We start from the raw sequence: 20,133 nt of genomic DNA on the forward strand, positions 1-20,133 counted from the left end.
CTTATAATTATCGCTAATGATTTTGGCGACTCTCTTAAAATTGATTTATAAAACGTAATAATTTTTTTTTTAGTTTATTTCACATTCTTTAACATATTTCAAATTCTATATCCAAAATATCATCTCGAAAATCATAAGGTAGAAAATTTTTATTTATTATCACTGTAAATCTTTTCTAGTTGAAAATGCGAGAGAGTAGACTTAACCCAGACATACTGGCATAGTTCATGTATATATAGCCACACAGTGTAAGTATTATGTTGCATGATCCTGTGTGGATCTATATATGTATCTTTCCAGTCTTGTACATGTACAATGCGCACTAGACCGTTCGAGTATCAAATATCAAAAGTTAACAAAACAACGCGTAAAAGGATTTGAGAATCATCGAAGATCATCGTTAAAATATCAAAATAAACCCTCGTCAAAAATGTTCCAATTAAATTATGTAACATTTTGGGTGTATTTTACTTATGTGTATATTAGATTACATTAGTTGTTGGATGTTAGAAATTTATACATTGTTACTTATTTTATATTTTAAAGTTCGCATTGACTTTCGTGCAAACTAATATGTTTCTTAACGAATGAGAAATAAATTTGACTAGTTTAGATTTCACGAGATGGTAATGTCGAAAAAATTCTCAAAATTTGTAAAGAAAATGGGTTTTCTTTATTAACAGAAAAAAAGCAGGTTATCTTTTTGACACACGTCTTATACAATCTGGAGCATAGATCGACATATCCAATTTCTAAGGGAATCGCTACGTGTTCTCACTCTCCGGATTACATCCTTCGTTTCAAATCGATTAAATCGAATTGACGTTTCTTGTGTTACTACTTGGGTGGTAGCCATTTAATTTTTAATGCTTGCGGAAATGTTCGGAAGCGATGAAGAAGCATTTGCGATTAGAATTTTTATAGTGATGATGATCGGTAGTGTAAAAATATTTCTCGCACGGCTATTTGGTATATATATATTGTCAGAGCATATACCTAAAGATCGTGTACAGATAGGATCGGGGTACAGTGGACTGGACCACCCGGGGAATCTGGAGTGACGAAGCTGATCGTCAGGACCATGATCGGGTGTCAAGCGGAATGTCGTTAACACCTGTATGAATTTTGTTTTACAGAAAAACTGCAACTGAACCATTCATAAGGAATGTTATTGTCTCTATATAGAATTTAGTATAGGAGAGTCAAATTCCCTTTGGTATTTTATTTCCAAAATTTTCTGCACAGTATTTATTATCTTCAGAAGAATTTTTGGAGTTTAAAAAAAGTTGTTTTAATGGAAAATCTTATCATACTAACATTATTATACCATTTATCTTTATTTTGGTAAAAACACTCGAATCCGAAGTTTCTTTTCCATGAAAGCTCATAAAATTTTTATAGATGAAAATAAAAGAAAACAAATAAAACTACAATTTGAATTTATTTCCTTTGATATTAGTAAAAAATCGCTTTTAAATTCTAGGAACAGCTTTCTCCTAATTTGAAAATCCTGATATTTGCACTGATTTAGAAAGATCTGATGATTGTATCTTTGTGGTTCTTTTTTCATAGAGCTTATATATATTCGAAAAACCACAGGGTGTCGTACCACGAAGAACTTGGATATAGGAAGTAGACATTATAACTTGTCTAGTTTTCTTTCCGTGGGGACTACTCTCTCAAAAGCGACCTTTATAGGGATAACATTATGTTGCGGTAATCTGATCGTGTCATCCTATAGTAGATCAGCTTCTTGCCACACAGTTTCTAGTCTTCGCACCTATTTCAACACAGTCTTATCGAATCCAATCTATCAGCATATTTGTCTCCTATAAATAACAAAAAATACTTGTACTATTTCATTCTTGCTTGTTTCTTGTCAAACGATCAAGATCTCGTGTATTTGTCATTTGTTGTTGTCGCCTCGAAAATTATCCTCGTTAGCTTATCATTTTTTATAAAATAAACCGTGTTATATTCTGACTTTTTCTCACATTCTTTTATAATTAACATGTAGAAAATGTGAGATGGAATTAGAATATCCGGACTTTAATAATAATCTTTTATATAATAATAATAATAATAATAATTTTTTGCACATACAGTAAGATAGTACTGTAGGAACTATTCGCTGTGGGAAATATTTTCTTCAGAACTATCAAAATTTTTAAGCATTTCAATGACTAAATTTTCGAAATTTATTTCAAATTAAGAAATGATAAGAATCATAATTGAATGTAAAATATGGTTAAATGAATTCAAATATTGCTGAAAATTTCTACTCTCCAATTTTTTCCCACTCTTAAAATTTAAATCCCATAGGAAAAGCTTTTAAGATTCTTATCTGGAAAAGGGACCAACTCTCCAGCAGAGCAGAATCCCTTTTAAAATCTCATCCTTAACCTTAAAGACATAAACAAATCAAGAACAATATTACTTATTTTCTTTGAATATACTCAGAAGGAAAGTACCTTTCTCTATATTATATACGGCTGGGAGAAAAAGAGAACTTTAACCCTTATGAGAATCGTCTGCTTCTCATCCTCAAGTTTCCTATGGTGATTTTTGAATCGCAGGTACCAATCCTGGATACGGGACCTGACCATATATATGTATATAAAAGGGGCCATGAGAGAGGGTCAAAATTTAAAGATGAAAGTTGATGTAATCGCTTTAATCGCGTATGAAGTGTACCCCAAAACCGGAGCCGCCCACATCCGCTGATTCGGGCGTCAGATCAGTAAACGTTTGTTGGTTTTTTCGCATATGTGTATATATTGGTTAAATATCCATTCATCCCGCGTGATCTTGAGCTCTATCATAATTGGACCGACACCATAAATCTCATGACTTGTTGGTCCAATTTCAGACACACTGGCTTCTCTTTTTCTCTTCCTCCTTTTTCTTCTCTTCACTTTTGCACCCAACTTCCGCCACTTATTGTAATATAAATATATTAGCCAACGTCTTTTGAATATTACATCCTGTATATAAGACTAGGTAATTCTGAAATTTTTCCTTAATTTCAGATTGAATCATAAGTTAATTTGTAATTTTTTTGTTTTCTAGAAAACAAAATTTTCAGAAATTATTTAAAAAATCCTGATGACATTTAAAAATAGTGGAAGGTTTATATTATAATTATAATGAAATTAAGCCATCATAGGGGTGGATCATAAGGAAATGACGATCCATATTTCCTGATGCTATTTTCCCTTTGAATCGATAAAAAAATTGAATGATGAAATTAGAACACCTACGTGGATCGTACAAGGTGCTCTATAGAATCTATTATATTAACAATTTGGAATAGTGTCTTTGAAATGTTATATTAAAGTTTAGAGTTTTCGAAGAGTCACGCGGCGGGATATGTGTGTGAGATTTTTATTGTCAGGGGGTTCGAATCTTTTGAGACTCACCCAATATAACGCCCACTCTGCGGACGAGAACTCCTTTCAGATTACGTATATATATGTATATACCAATCTATAGTAGTGTATTATCGTTTCGTGGGGGCTTTAATGAATGGAGAAGAAGTTAGCGTGAGATTTCTTGAATGTGCTTTGCGAGGATCATTAATTTAAACAGGATGTCTCGAGTCAATTTTAACGAAAACAGAGATGTAATAACCACCGCGTTGAGTCATCTTATATTAGAGGTATATATATATATATATATATATATATATATATATATATAGGATAATACAGGAAGGCGATCAATAATCAATAAATTGCCGGATATCCTTCCTGAAAAGGAGTCTATATAAAAATTCAACTTCCATGAATTTCATTATGAGCGATATGTATACAAAATGAAAGAAAGTTCATCATTTCTCTTGCCACAGAAACTAAATACTGGCCTTTTTTTTTGTTTCAATCATTAAGTCAAAATTGTATTAATAACAATAACATTATTTTGTTATTATTCCTAACCTACAAATTTTGCATATTGTTCTGAATTAATGTTTTTTTTGAGAATTTTGGAGATGACATAAATTATGTGTATTAAAAAACTTTAATAATTGAATAATATTTAACATTATCTTCTGAAAAATTTAAGTAACTTTCGTCTGGTGTATATATCGCCTCTGTGCAGTTCCCACGCGATAAATTTCGAAACAATCTTCTTCATAAATATATACCCAGTTCCGGTGTTTTATTCGCGGGAGTCGGACAAAAATGTATGGATCCCTTTCTGTGTAATGAACTACATACAAATGCACAAGACTGAAGAAAAGACCGCGTTGTCTTTTCATTCAAACACGATATTTGAAATTGAAAAACTATTTCTTTTATATATAAATTTTGTAAAGTTAAAGTTCTACACTGAAAAAAATTTATTTGAGTTAATTAAATGTTATGTTTATTTTAAATACACACTGCAAATATGCTATTGAATCAACAGCATTTCTACCAAAGGCATAAAAATTATTGATTTTGAAGCATATGCTATATGAATCTATATAATATTTTATATTCAAAATCAATTTTTATGCCTTTATCAGAAATGCTGTTGATTTAATAGCATATTTTTCTCAGTGCAGAAATGCTATTTTTTCCGGTATAGTGTATGAGCCGTATAATTTTATAATGATAAAAGCACACACTATTTTAGAGTTTGAAAATAAATATTTGTTCTATAAAATCAATTTTATAGTGTCAAGAGTACACAGAGAAAAGTGAGTGTTATTTTGACACTGAATTCAGTGTTAAAATAACCTGCAACAAACTTTAGCCCAAAGGTGTCATTTTAACACTGGAAATAGGAGAAAATTTCAATTCTACCTATTTTAGAAGAAATTTTTTTTACCCTATTAGAGATAAGTTGTGAAACGTCACTGAAAGCTTCTAATGTAAATCACGTATTTATTTAAGTCAAAAACTGTAGAATTCTGTTAAATCATTAGATTTATGTTGACAACTGTCAATAATACTTTTCATTTAAATATGTGTGAGGTTATGAGTGTATAATAAGATGAGTAAAATACTGTTATTAATAACAATTAAATAATTGCATTAGTCCTTTTTATTATACACTCCTCAAGGTTAGATACAACGAATCAAGCAGTTTTCATAATTTTTTTAAATGTAATTTGTTATACAAGGATATAAATAAATTAGCTTATAAGTGAAAAAATTCGTATATGTGACCTGAACAGTTAAAAGGATCCTTATTTCCGAAAAAATCGATTTTTATTTTTTCAATAATTTCAAATATAAAAAGTATATATATTTCTAAAGTAATATTAAGTAACAATAAATGAAAATTGTAATCTTAATAATGAAAAAAATGATACAATTTGAATAAATTTATATATACATATATTATATATATTATATATATTAACGGAATAAAACGATTCGAGTCTGGTTTTATTTAAAGGAGAATTATTTTACACTGAAAGGTAATTTTAAAATATATAATATGGAAATGAAAAGGCCCAGAATGTTTGTATCGTGTCCTTATTTAAGTACAATTTATAGGTAAAAATCTTTAATTACCATTTTTGTAAATGTTAAAAACAATTCCAGTCAGTAATTAAATATTTATGTAAAATTCTTTTACCATCTTTAAAAATAGAAATTAACAATTTTTACTAACGAATTATAAATAATTATGGACACAACACAACCGTTCTGGACTTTTATTTCAAGAATTTGTTTATTTATAATTATTTCCAAATTATGTATTAAAAAACAGTTTTAACAAAGAACATAAATAGTAATTTCAGAAGATTTGTTTTCAATGGAAGATGAAAAATAATTCTTATATGAAGAAAAATTATTTCATTTAAAAATGTTTTAATGTAAATGAATGTTTTCTATTTTCATTGTTTTATAGGTTTCATTTTTCGTTTGAAGAGGATTTTCGTTTTTCAGTATACACGCATAATGAAAAGCAATAATATGTATGTCGAAAAAGCTTTACCTCATATTCGCAATCGCAACAATACTTCTTGTTTAAAAAAATATAAATTTATTCAAATTGTATCATTTTTCACATTATTAAGACTACAATTTTCATTTAATGTTACTTAATATTACTTTAGAAATATATATTCAGGTAACATATACGAATTTTTTCATTTGTAAGCTAATTTATTTATATCTTTGTATAACAAATTATAGCAAAAATATGAGAATTAAAAAAAATTATGAAAACTGTTTGATTCGTTGTGTCTAACTCTAAGGATTGTTTCAAAAAAATTAAAAATCACAATAGTTCTCTGAAATTGAAGAATTCATATGATAATAGTACTAAATGAAGAAATGTTGTAAGATTAACTTGAGATCTTTTCAATAAATTTATTAAAAGAATAAATTTATTTATTCTTAATATTTCTTTATAATTTTTAAAATTTAATTTTTTTTATAACAGTATTTTAGTTATTTTATTATACACATATAACCTCACACATATTTATATTAAACGTATTTTCGACAATTGTCAAGATAAATCTTGTAATTTACTAGTGTGCTATAGTTTTTGTCGTAAATAAATACGTGATTTACATCAGAAGCTTTCAGTGACGCGTCACAACCCATCTCTACCCAACAAAGGTAAATTTGAATTTTTAGCCTCATCATAATTACCCCATTAAGAAATTGGCCGCAACAAAAACAACACTCACTTTTCTCTGTGTAGGATAAAGATTATTTCAGTTGATATTTGCGTATATGGGAATAAAAAGGATAATGTAGGCTAATATTGTGAAGGAACCCATCAATCATTGAAATAGTGGGGATGCAGAGAGTATATCATTATCCCTTCTTGTTTACCGGAAGCACCTCGCATGCGAATAGTATTATGAAAGCCTCATTGGTTCGCCCTCGCAGGTGCATATGCATACATACCCTACATATATATGTACGTGCATGCACATCCACAGTTATTTAGGTTAAGCCCCGATGTCACTGGTAACTCACCTCTTTTTCCGAGAGATGGTTTCCAGGGGTACTAGCGAGAAAGAAAATGGAATATAAGGCACCCGCGCGCGCGGTTCCTATTTATATATACATATATGTATATATAAATATAAACACACACATATATATATAAAGGGAGTTTGAACATATGGGAAGCATACGGCGAGCAGGCACCCGCTCCCTCAAGGGTTTAATCTACTGCCAAACTACTGTCGAAAAAAATCAGGTGGCTCATCCTCATCGTCTTTTACCCTTCACCCTGGCGCGTTTCTTATATATACCATAGAGAATTAACCTCGAGAAGAGATCACTGATCGGTATACCCATAACACTTTTTCCTAGACCGAGGCACGTGGCTATATCTTCTAATACAGGTATACTCAATATGCTTCACTCTTTTTTTCTCATCCTTTGTTATTTTATTAATATAACGAAAAAATTTCCATCTTATAGAAACATATTTTCTTTGATATCAAACATTACAATCGGAGGCATTAACTCTTTCTATTTTTGATTCTGACTTTAAATAAGTTTTTTTTATATTGAATTATATCTTATTATAGGGATTCGATCGTTTTTTATTATGATAAAAATCAAGGTGTTTGGTTTTTTGTTTGGTTTTTTTCGGTTTCCATAATTATTCTTGGGTTTTTCTTTCTTCATATATTTCCTTATTATGCTCGTTACTAATGTGCGCTTTAAATCAATTTAATTAATAAAGAGAAATATAGATGTTATGGTATTGTATATAATTTTTATATGGCTTAATCAATCAAAGGTATACTTTTTTTGTTTGTTAATCAGGAAAGAATTAAACTTCCGGTTGGAAATAAATATTTCTGTTAAAAATTAATATATTTGAAAACTAGTTTAATTACTTTTCAATATGATTAATTGGGAAAAATAATTAATATTTTTGTATAGATGATGAGATGAGTTTTTTTTATCTATATAGAATTGAACTATAATGAGAGGGAATAAATTTTAATTTAGTTGAAAGACAGGACATAAGGGTCGTTTTGATGGACAGACAGGTCAGTTTCCATTTAAGGAGGATATGGTCTCGTTAGCAATTTTTTCGTGTTGAATGCCCTTCATTTTTTCTATATTTCATATATATCACTATGTGACCCCCTGGTATAATGTATTTTTTTTGTGTACGATGTGAAAATTTTTCATATCCAATGATACGCGAAATAAAGAAGTTCCCGTGAACCATTATGTTGTACTACTACATACTAATTCAATGTAGACTATCCTCCGCCCACACCAGCGAACAACGAATGAAAGCATCGCTGATCGAAACGCCCCGTTCTTCTGAAACTCTCATATTTTGTTCTCTCTTCTTTGTTTACATTTTTAAAAAACATTTTTTGTTAATTAATTTTATTTAATTAAGTATAAATTATTCTTAAACTTGGGCTCACTTTTGTAGTTTATGTCCTATTCTTAAATTTAAAAAATTACATAGGCAACGAATTCAAGGGGAATTTTTTGTTTTTATTTTATACAAAAGTAGACATTTTTGAAAAATTATATTAAATTAGCGTTAGAAATAAACTTTCTATAAATTTATAATCTATGGATTTTGTAATCCACCTTGGAACCATTTTGGATTTAGAAATATTCCATTTAGAAATATGGATTAAAACAACTCGGGACATAATTTAGGTATATTATAACTTATGGAAAGTTTATTTCCAAAGCTAATTCAATATTCTTAATTTTTCAAAAAATTTCTTTTTAAATTTCTAAGATATTTATAAGAAAAAAAAACAAAAAATGTCCCTTTGATCCGTTACTGTCCCTGATTAATATCTATAGAAAGTTTTATAAATTCACATCAATTGTGTTATATTTTATCACTGAGAAATTTTTTTTTTTTGAAAAACCAAATTTTTTTTGAATCAACAAGTTTATTCGGCTCAATTTCTTTCTTTCAATCGAGAAATTTATTAAAATAAACCAAACGTTTATTTAGGCCAAATAAATAGTTATGTGAATCAAAAAAAATGTTTTTTGTAATAATTTTATTTTTTTTGTAATAGAAGCTATGTTATTATAAAAAAATTGTATGGTTTTAACAAAATTTTTCATAGAATCGAATGGAAAATCAAAACCTTTTTTTTAAATGAAACAATAATTTTTGTATAAAAATTTATTTTTTTTAAATTTCGACTATTTTATTTATACTATTACTTTGAATCATTGAAACTTGGTGCAATATATAAAGCTCTAAACTGCGTTCTTAGTCAGCCGCTCTTTGTATTTAAAAAATATATATTGTTTTTGAAAATAGTCTCCATATCGTTATATGACTCGGAATCGTAAAATTTTTTTTTGACGAGTATCAGAATGGACGCGGGTGTTGACTATGAAAAAAAAGAGAGGGAAACCTCGCTTGCCAACTGTCCCAGGTGTATGAGGCGTGTGGCTGGCGCGTGCTGGTTGTACCTCTCTCCCTATGGTTACAATTCCCCCGCTCTCTCTCCTCTCTCTCTGTTATACATTGCGATGATCATTGGTTTAAATTTTTGGTTTCGGTTTGTGAACTTCATATATATCCGAGGGGTTACTGTTTTTTAAGACACACACATTTGTCCGCCTCGTCGCCATATCGACGCCAACAATATATTTTTCCAATTCACAGGAAGAACCTCCTCAAGGATATATACTCGCGCGCGTGCTCTTGGACACGCTTCGTTTCTTCTTTCTTCGTTTGCACATCACACACTTTACTTCCGCGGACATTTTCTTCCTTATTAAGTTTATTAGACTATTAGGCAAAACTGACTCATGTATATTGCATAGATATATATATAGTACAAAAACACCACCATTATTTCTTCAAAAGAAATTATACATACTTCCTAGTAATCCTTATGCAAAATCTTTGTAATCTCAACCGAAGTATTTTTCAACCCTTGTCGACATATGTTCTTTACTGTGTGCAAATTTTCTCATTTTTTCTCTCTATATATTTACATTTTATTTTTGTTTCTATTTATTTACATTGTTAAAAAGAAAAGTACCGATTTTAAGTATGAAAATACAACCAAATGTCAATTTAGTAAAGTCGGTATAAATTAATACCTTTGTAACTTGTAAATTAATTTAAATATTAATATTGACTAATTTGACATGAGAAGGTAAACTTTGGTATTTTATCGTTTTTTTATAAAAAGAGGGGGAAAAAATTGAAATAATTTTACGGTTAATTTATACAATTTCAATAATTGAAATGTGTCAGGATATTTTAATAGATTATTAGAAACTCATTTGATGAAAATTAACTTTTGATGCGTAGTTTCTCGAAACATTAAATTCGTGAATAGCGGAGGTCATTTTAATTCGAGCGAGGGTTCTGTAAGAGGAAACAGAGAACTATTATATAGGGGTCTTTTCTAAAAAATAAAAAATTATGTTATTTGGTTTTTTCACGCAAGAGTAACTTTAAGGCATTTTTAGTTGATCATAAACACGACAAGAAGGCACCCCTATAAAAATATAAGTTTCCCAAATAGATAAAATCCAATAACTATTATTATTAATAGTTATTAAATATTCAAAAATGGCAAATTATTTATTCCGTTAAGGATTTGGTCCATAAAATTCTTCTTCTTTGACTCGTAATATTTAATACATTTTCAAAAAACAAGTATCACATATTATCTTAATTTTCTTGCTCTTTAACCTCAAACCTATATTATATGGTACTTAACCCCCAATATCGTTTAATTTTACCTATTTCGTGTCGGAATTTCAAATACAAAATTTGTTTCTTCAGGCGCGGTTGAATTCATTTCAAATTCGAAAAAGATATATGTTTATCTTTAAAAAGATCCAGACTTGTATCGAATTCGCGGCTTATAAGGAAGTCTAGTTTCTAGAACTTCTTTCAATAATTATGGAAATGCACAACCCACATAGTAATCGATTGTAGAAATATACATAGTTTTTGGCCACACGCTTCGTGCTAAACATTGAAGAAAACAATAATTTTCGTGCAGACAAAAGTAGCTCCAGTTAATGTGGTTTCGATTAATTATCGTTTTGCTAGAGGGATATGCGTGACAACCGTAGGCTATTTTCTAATATACGAAATGAACAGAAGCAAAATCAGCCCTAGAAACGTAGCAGATAATTATATATGCAAATCCATCACACAAAACCGGCATTTGTGAACTAAAGTCAAAATTATATATATATTATTTGACACATGAAATAATGTAAAGATTTTTTATTGTATTAGTTTAATTTTTTCTTTAAAACTTGATTGGAGACTAAAAGTTTGGGATGAATATACTTTTATTGAACAGGACAAACCTTTTACAGTTATATTTTAAACATGAGAGATTCTACTGTCCCTGTGATTATAATTTCCTTTAGCATCTGTGAATTAGAATTTTCCAAAATAAAAATTTAAGCAGGAGCATAAAATTCAATCAGAGAAGGAACAAGTCGGTGGCCTCGAAGCTTCATTAACTACGAGGTACTTCAAGTTTAATGCATCATTACCTCCAGTATAAATCTTTTCAAACTCCTTTAAGCACATAAATTCATACCGAGAAGCAAAAAAAAAAAAAGAACCGTTAATCACAGACCGTTAATCATTGTTAATAAAAATGTGTTTCATTATTATAAATGTTATTATAAAAGCGTCCGAATAATTAATTTCTAAATAAATACGCATTATTTGTCAATTAATACACTAATGATCCGCAAGTATTTTTAAAAAGCTTTAATAAAAGTTATGTTTTTGTTTTAAACAAAGGAATTTTGTATAAATTAGCAACACAAGTACCCCGATGCTTTTTTATACGAGTCTAGGGATACTATCAACACCCTTATATCATGGGTAATTTCGTAATTAGAATGAAGGGTACCATACGTAGGATATATATATATAATAATGGAACCTGCATTGTGATGTTTTGCAAAGACCAGAGAGAATCCGTTACGCGGAGAGGGACATAAAAGAGGTACATGCACTGTATGCAAAACGAATGCGTAATCTTACTCGAGATGTGCTTTTAAGTCTAACATAAAACGCGATTACATGACATAATGTTTTTCTAAAAAAAAGAAAAATAATACTAAAGTAGTGAAAAAATATTTTAAATAATATACCATTTAACCCGGGTCCAGGTCTTCTTTCGAGAGAATAATTTTGATGATACTAATTTTTTTATTTAGTATCAAAAAATCATGACCTTCGCAGATCATCATTTATGAGTGTCCAAAAAAAATATCAACTTTCTGCTTAGTCATTGGTTATAGAGAATATATACTATTCGTTGAGTGTGCGTCTTTTGCGAACCTTTTTTCTCGGGAGAGCTAAAGCATCTTTTACTGTGTTTGCGATATTATATGCCTGGTTTCCTGGCTCATTAAGTGCAGCTTAATAGCGGGGAAGTTTAGTCGTTCAAAGTGTATATAATATGCGCCTCACAGGTGTGTGTAACAACTTTGGATTTGCATCTATAGAAAAAAATATTAGAACCCACTTTAGTCCACAGATATATTGCTTAAAATTATATTGATAATTGTTCAAACAAACTTTTAACAGTTATTTATTTTAATGATAATTTGCGAAGACGGAAACAAAAAATATTGCAATAATTAAAATGTCAATTTAGTCTCTTAACGAGTTTCCTTCCTCTCAAAAAATTGAATGAATCTCGCGTGATCATAAACGAATAAATAAACTACGTTAAATGCAAATGAAAACATAAATAAAGTCGTTTGAAATAAATCTTACCTCTTGTTGCCGGGAGCATAACTGGACATAGACAATGTTGCTTTTATTTTACGAGGCGTATTTTTTGTAGAAAAAAATTTATTTGTAATACTTAATAAAACACTTTCGTGTTTTGCATTTACGCGATGCATCAATATATGCGTGATAACCGCTAACGAGGTAACAGCAACTCTGTATAACAAGCAATGTATAACGGTCTTTGTCACTTTTAGCACAAACCAGTAATTATTTTACAAATTGCCTTCTGACTTTTATATACAACAAATTTTCATTAATAGATTTTTTCTTCGTTCAAACATTTTAATAAAAGAGAACTTTTGTTTAAAAAAAAGAAAAATGAAAAAAAGACAAATGTCATTAATAAAAAATGAAAAACATTTTTTTCTCTCAATGTATTCAGTTTAGACAGCGCGGCTTCTTTTGATAATATGTGCGGGGCTTAAAATACGAACAGGTTCCCTTTTTTCTGCGTGTAATGCGGTTGACCGGATTTCGCTTCCTATTAAGGTGCAAAGACGACTTCACGTTGTGATTCCTGTGGTGTTTCTGAATCTATGTATATATACAATTCTTCCATTGTCCTTTTTTTAGTATTTCAATTGTTGTATGGCTCTTGTTTCATTTTATTTGAAAATTATTTTAAATTACACGGTTTGTATTCTCTTTTTCTCGATATATATATACTGTTTCTTCAATTTAAAAAGAATGAAAGAAGCCTCTTCCTATGAATTTTTTTCAATAATTATTTATCAATTTTTTTTTCCATATTATTACGAATTTTTTTGATTAATGGGGTTAAAAATATGAAAGTATGACTAATCTGAAAAGGACGGGAAAATCTCTTGGTGGCATAATTGTCACCGGAAAAAGGTTGCTAAATGTGGGTGGATATAGCAAATTGTCCTTCGTCTTTCTAACTACTGCTGCCGCCTTGTAATGACCACTGCGCTCCTCTTTTGGGGACGTTAAATTCCATTTCTGGTAATATATATTACAGTTTCGTTTTGTCTATACTTCTACCATAGTGCAACAAAGTTCTTCTCTGTAATTTGTCGCTAACCGTGAATTTCGACAGGTAAACTCTTCGCCCTTTCTATGTAATTAGTGTTGAGTTAAGTGTAACACAAAACTAAATATTCATCTCGTCAAAGTCAAAAATTTAAAACCACCATAGTTTTAACTCTCCTAATATTAAGAGCTTGTCAAATTGATTTCAACCCTGTCTTGAAAAAATTTTCCCAGAAAAATTCGCGTGAAAATTGTCAGTTTCCATTTGACAGAAATTCATGTAACCCAATTTGTCATTTGACTAAACTGTCATTTAACAAAATTAAAATTAAAATTAAATATCAAAATTTAGTCTAATAACCATTTTTAATTTTTATTTAACAAAATTTCCGAATTTTTCTATTTCTTTTATTCAAACTTCATTTTTGCTCACATTAGGTTTTCAAAAATTGATCTAAGAGATTTATCTTAATGAAAGAAATTTTTTTCTATTTTAAAGTATTATTTCTTCTATACACTGAAACAATAAAATTAAATTTACGAGTTTTTTGATAATTTTAATGTGAAGAAATGTCATCCTCTTTCGTGTCATATAAAATGTCTAACGTCAAAAAAAAAGTGTTTCCTATTAGTATTTCTGCTTTCATGATGCTTCAAGTGGTATGTCACACGCGCATTATTGAAAGTGATCACTGAAGACTTTTAAGAGTTTTTGAAGATAACGCGCGCCTCCAAAAACGTCTGCATCTTTTTTTTATACACTGTGTACATATATGTCGGCGATCTCAAAGCCGAATGGGGTGTCAAGAACGCATCATGATACATCACACGAGCCCTTTTTCTCGCCCTAATTCTTCAAAGCATTTTTGAGTATATCTTTCAATAGTCTGTTGATCGTCGGTCCCTTTTTTTTATATCATATATATAAAATGTTCAGAAATCTGGAATATCGAACCGCGCTCAGCAATAAATTATATCGTAAATTTTTACCACTGGATCTTAATAGAATTTAGATATGATTTATATGCGTTAAATTAAAAAGGATTTTTAAACGAGAGAATGAATCATCTTTTGAGAAGAATGGAATTTTTTGTATAAAAATAATTTTGGGTATTTATATTTTGTTGAACATTTCTCTACATGCAAATATATGTAACCGAATATTGTATGGGATTTACGAATACCTAAGATAAAGTTATCGCATCTGAAAACGCATTTGAAAGAAGAGCTTTGTTTCGGATGCTGGGGAGGATTGTTGGGAATTATACCAACATTTTGCGCTTTGAGGTGGCGCTACAAACTTCATAATTTCAAATTGCAGACCCACCTCATACAGGATGCAGATGTGAGGCTATCGTTTTAATATCATTTCTTGTTAAAATTACACTTCCTTTTATATTAAATCAAAATAAATACCTTTTAATGAGATATTTATTTTTAACATTTATTTTTATATATAATACAAATCAATTAGTAATAATAATTTATAACAAAAAGTCCAGTAAAATTCATAAAAAATTTTACTTGAATTTGTAGTAAATTTTGATAGACTTTTGCAAAATAAGAACTACAATGATTTGAAATTTGGAAGCGGGAACCCTCAGTTAATACGATAATCAGCTTCCACGAAGCACTTTGCCACCTTAGCATATAAAAGACGAAGGGCCCTTCGGCAAAAGAGTAGTTGGGCTTCTGCAATGTACGCGAAGATATATAATACATCGCACGTTTCTCTTATAAGCTATATTGACGTTTTACAATGAATGATTTACTTTCTAACCGTTACATCTAGGAGTTAATTTGCCAGTATACTTAATTTAACCATTTACGCTCTTCGACAGTTGATAGACCAGCAGTCACTTTAAAATTTCCTCGTAAACAATACCATTCCTCCATAAGCGGTACATTTAATAATCAATCTTTTTAGAAAAAAATATCGATAGGAAGAGACAATTTTTATATAAACCAGTAAAGATTTTTAATTTATTTTTTAAGTAAAATAATGTCAGTTTGACGTTTGGTGGTAAATAAAGTAATTAACGGTTTTTTTAAAAAACCTTTTACCCCTTTGGAATTACATGAAGGAAAACCGCCCTAAAAAATTGAAAATTGAGATGTCTCCAACTGCGTAATAAATAACGTAATGTTGATACCTGGTTTTAAATTCTCGAATTGAATGGATCGCGGTATAAAGTACCACCGGTTAAAATCACATAATTCGTCACTCCTCAAAAAAAAGACCCCATAGAGTGTCTGCCTATGGCGCTGCTTGTGTGGGATTTCTTGTATGTACTTCACTTTCGATTTTTTTAAACATTTATCATTCTGGACTTAAAAAATCGATTTTAAATTGAAGAAAATTTCCCTTTCTTTCTTTCGTATAAAATAATGGTAATCACGAAAATCGTAACTTTCTTCCCTTAAAATAAAATATACTCTTTCATACTAAATCTCAGTAAAAGATTATAATTAATATTTCTCTAATCTAAATTTAGAATCTCGAAATTATTTTAAATTTTCCTAAGAAATTGAGATATAATCACCACCTATGTCAAAAGTTTAAAAAAAACAAATGAAAAATGAACAACTCGCGGAATATGCATAGAATAATCGTTAAAATGAGAGCAACGTCTTTATTAATTCAAATACATATTCATTGCTCGCAGCTTGAGACTTTTTAGGCTTATATATATGTTCTCATAAATTATCGCTTGTTGCTGATGCATAACATGTTATTTGCCACTACTGAGATCCACAAATGAGTTCACTTTATATTTAATTACTCGACTCACGCCCAGGGCGTATCCTCCTCGCGGGACCACCTTGTTGTCAGAAAGACCCTAAATCGAGACTGACCGCCCTGAAAGGACTATATATATATATTTCTTCAATAGGCTTCGCAAACTCGCGATGGACCAAAAAGATTCCTCGATGACTGATAATATAGAGTAAAAGAGTGTATAAACTATAGTAAAAATAGTTCGTCTAGAGGGTCCAGTCCTAATTATTAGTTTCACCGCGATTCCATTTTTCGAAACTAGAAGTTAAAATAGATGAAAGCAATCAATTTTTTCGTTTTTAAAAAAAGGGAAAAATCGGTCTAGGGGTAATAAAAACCAAAAGTAGCCGATTTTCTCTTTTGACAGATTACTAAAATTAATATTTCTAAAACTATATAGAAATTTTTAATTGAAATAAATCAAAAACAATTTTTTGTTTCAGAACCATGCACGTGTATCATCCTTTCCGAATATGGTGAGTACTTTTAAAATTAAATTAAAAATTTTTAGAAAAGAAAATTAGAAACGGCGCGAAGAGTTTAGTTTCAAGTAGGCTAAAGAAATTATAAAGATTTCCTTTCTCGCTTTCCACGCGCGTAAAATAGTGAAACGACAACGACGACAATTAATTGGATAATAAAATTCATCGTCATTCGCTCTTGAAACTCCTTTTGAGAAGAGACCGTGAAAATGATTTGGTTATCTTAAATTATATATGAACCCTCGTCTTCTTTTAATAACTAGTCAAAATGCAAAAATATCGATGAAACAGATAGTTATGTTTTCAAGTGCTTCGATCTTGAAAAAAAATTTTTGATAGACGCTTTACCGTCTAACACATCTTATACGATAGACAGTTTTATTGTTTCCAAATGTATACCTTTAATATGCATATATATGGTAGCATATATATACGATCGTATAGCCTATAATTTTCTTGACTGCTAGTCACTCTGACGTTATGGATTTCTTTTCACTTTGACAGTCAATAATATTTTTCTTCGATTTTGTAACTGATAAATAATTAATTTATTTCGAGGACCCTGAAAATTCTTCATTGGATCAATATAAAGATCTCTTATATTAATTTATTCAATTATTCTTTGGATTAGGAGATTTCGATTCTTTTAAGATCTTTAAAGTTGCAGTGGCTAAAAAAGAGGACGATGCACACGCATTTTTAAAGTCCGGGATTATCGTTCTGCTACTTAGGCCGAATTTTTTGGGGAACAGGGCGATCGCGAAATCCAAGAAGGCTATGCGAAAGGAATGACAGAGATCGGGTTGCTTCAGGACCACCGTCGCGTTCACCGCAAACTTTATCCTACCTGTTTTCGTTAATTGAGCGAGTAAAGATGTAACTGGACCTTGCGCTCCCAAGGTATGTGCACCCTTTTTGCCCCACAGATACAATCTATTTTTCTTTCAACGTTAAAACCTCATCTCTCTCTCTCTCACGCGAACAAAAGACTTGTCACTGACAAAAATTCATTCACATGTTTCTCAAAATATTTGTATTCGTTCGTTTCGTCTGACTTTATAAAAAAAAACATACAAAAAAATAAAATACTATTTTAAAAAAATGTCTACTACACTCAGAAAAATATGCTATTCACTGTAAAAAGAAAGTCTTATTTTAAGGCCGAAAAGAGGTCTTATTGTAAGAGGCAACATTTTTAAGGCAGCTTTGCTGAATTTACGCAATGCAATTCCCATTAGAACTACTAGCGCTGATTTTAAGACTAATCTTAAAATAAGATTTTCTTTTTACTGTGTTGAATCAATAGCATATTTTTCTCAGTGTATTTGTCAACTAGAAGAAATTATTTGAAAGTTTATTATAAAAGTTATATTAATAAAATATCGCAATAGTGAACAATTATAGCTACTTAAGAGATAATATGCTTTTCCTTCAAGGTTGAAGGAAATAATTTTTTTCGAGAAGTTATAAACTCAGGTCGGAAGTCGATTGTAAGATGCTCTTTTCTCAATAGAAAACAATCATCGAATTTCTGCACGTGCCAATCAAGCGCCAGTTTAAATTACTGCTGACCTTTCTCATCAGCGGAAGCTGCTTTCAGCAACAATACAAAAGCCTTCAAGGGAGAGGTCTATTCAAAGAAAGATATTTGCAGGTTGTACCTACACATATATATACCTATAACTATCAACAAAGGAGTATATTTTCGTTCGCACGACAGACCTTGAGGGATTTTTTAACTTCTCATCTTCCTCTGACTATATATTTTTGTATGAGTTGATACAAAACTCATATAGTTTTAAAAAATCGTTTCTATATACCATTAAAAAGGAGCTTTTATTTAGACAAAATGGTGTTCTTTGAATTTTCTAAATACAGTGACACACAGTATATTTATAGATGAAAGGGTTAGAAAAATATACTGTATAATTGGCATATATTATCAGAAATTGTTCGTGACGAAAAGTAATTATTAGACATTTCTTTTAAAAATCCGCGTGGTAAGATAAAAAAAAAAGTATTGTGATAAAATTGTAGTGGTATTTCTCTTTCTATTCTTCTATTGTATTTTTGTTGAAGCGAAATTTCGCCACTTTTAGGACTATACAATAGTTTGACTGTTGGCACCTTCGTTTACCATTTTGAAACCCTAAAATTAAAAATAATAGCTCGAGGTTTTTTTTTTGTCGAGCGAGTCAATGAAAGTAGTCTACAAAAACCAAACGACAGATACGGGTCATTATATATGTAGAATATATACTTACATATAGAGAAGCTGAATCACTAACGATGACTAGAGAGGAAGTGCAAAATTGACAGGAGAATAAAGTGTACCGTCGACAAGCATGCAACACGATGATAAGATAAAATTTCTTTGCAAAAATTTTTCATAATTTAAATTTATATGCAAGGAAGAATTGTGTGCATTATAATATTGAGAGTATATCGTAATAGCATCATTCAATATAATGTATAATAATAGAGTGACGCATCAATTAAAAATTACAGTTTAAGGATGGTTTCATTGTTATATATTTCTTCAAATTTATTACATTTGCTAGTTTTGTATATAACATTTACTTTTTGTCAAAAGTTCCGTATTTATCCTAATTGGTGGAAATTAAATCATTAAAGATTTTCTATTAATATAAATATTAGATTAACAAACAGTTCAGCCTTCGTAATATGACAATCATATTCTTTTGTTAGGAATCTATATTTACTTTAGATTCGATGATTTCCCTGTTATGATTAGGACTTGATTCACTGGAATAACATCAAAATAATGATAAGCAAAAATTTGGTGTTTTTGCTCTCAAGGATCAAATAACATTTTTTTAAACTTAAAACTGTACTGAGATAAAATGTTGTTAAAGAAAAAATAAGCTAAAATAAACAGAAAAAATATAACACTTGAGTAATCAGTATACTGATTATAGTACGGAATTTCTGACAATACTGGAAAATCTTTAGTGAAGCATTTGTATACTTATACTATACTGGAACTAATAAATTTTGTTTCTACAACAAATCTGTATTGTTGCACCATCAATAAATTACTACAACAAATTTTTAATAATGCAAAATTGTTGTAACAATAAAATTTTGTTGTAGTGACAAATATATTGTTAGTGCAATAATACAGATTTGTTGTAGCGATCAAAATTTGTTAGT

The 20,133-nt window shown here is 29.7% G+C and overlaps 2 long non-coding RNA genes across 2 annotated transcripts in view; both read left to right on the forward strand.

Annotated features, from left to right (window-relative positions):
• The window catches only part of LOC127279712 (uncharacterized), a 70,110-nt gene that overhangs the window by 36,106 nt on the left and 13,871 nt on the right, over positions 1-20,133 (forward strand). Inside the window, exon 2 of the long non-coding RNA XR_007842677.1 lies at positions 16,921-16,953. This is a non-coding gene — a long non-coding RNA (uncharacterized LOC127279712). The remainder of the gene's footprint in view (positions 1-16,920; positions 16,954-20,133) is intronic.
• On the forward strand, positions 5,345-5,993 carry LOC127279704 (uncharacterized). The gene is made up of 2 exons (XR_007842676.1): positions 5,345-5,407; positions 5,845-5,993. It is a non-coding gene; the product is annotated as an uncharacterized LOC127279704 (long non-coding RNA).

The sequence above is a fragment of the Leptopilina boulardi genome, unplaced genomic scaffold (assembly GCF_019393585.1).
Source record: "Leptopilina boulardi isolate dan_hultmark-lab unplaced genomic scaffold, ZJU_Lbou_2.1 LbouV2_112, whole genome shotgun sequence".
Lineage (NCBI taxonomy): Eukaryota > Metazoa > Arthropoda > Insecta > Hymenoptera > Figitidae > Leptopilina > Leptopilina boulardi.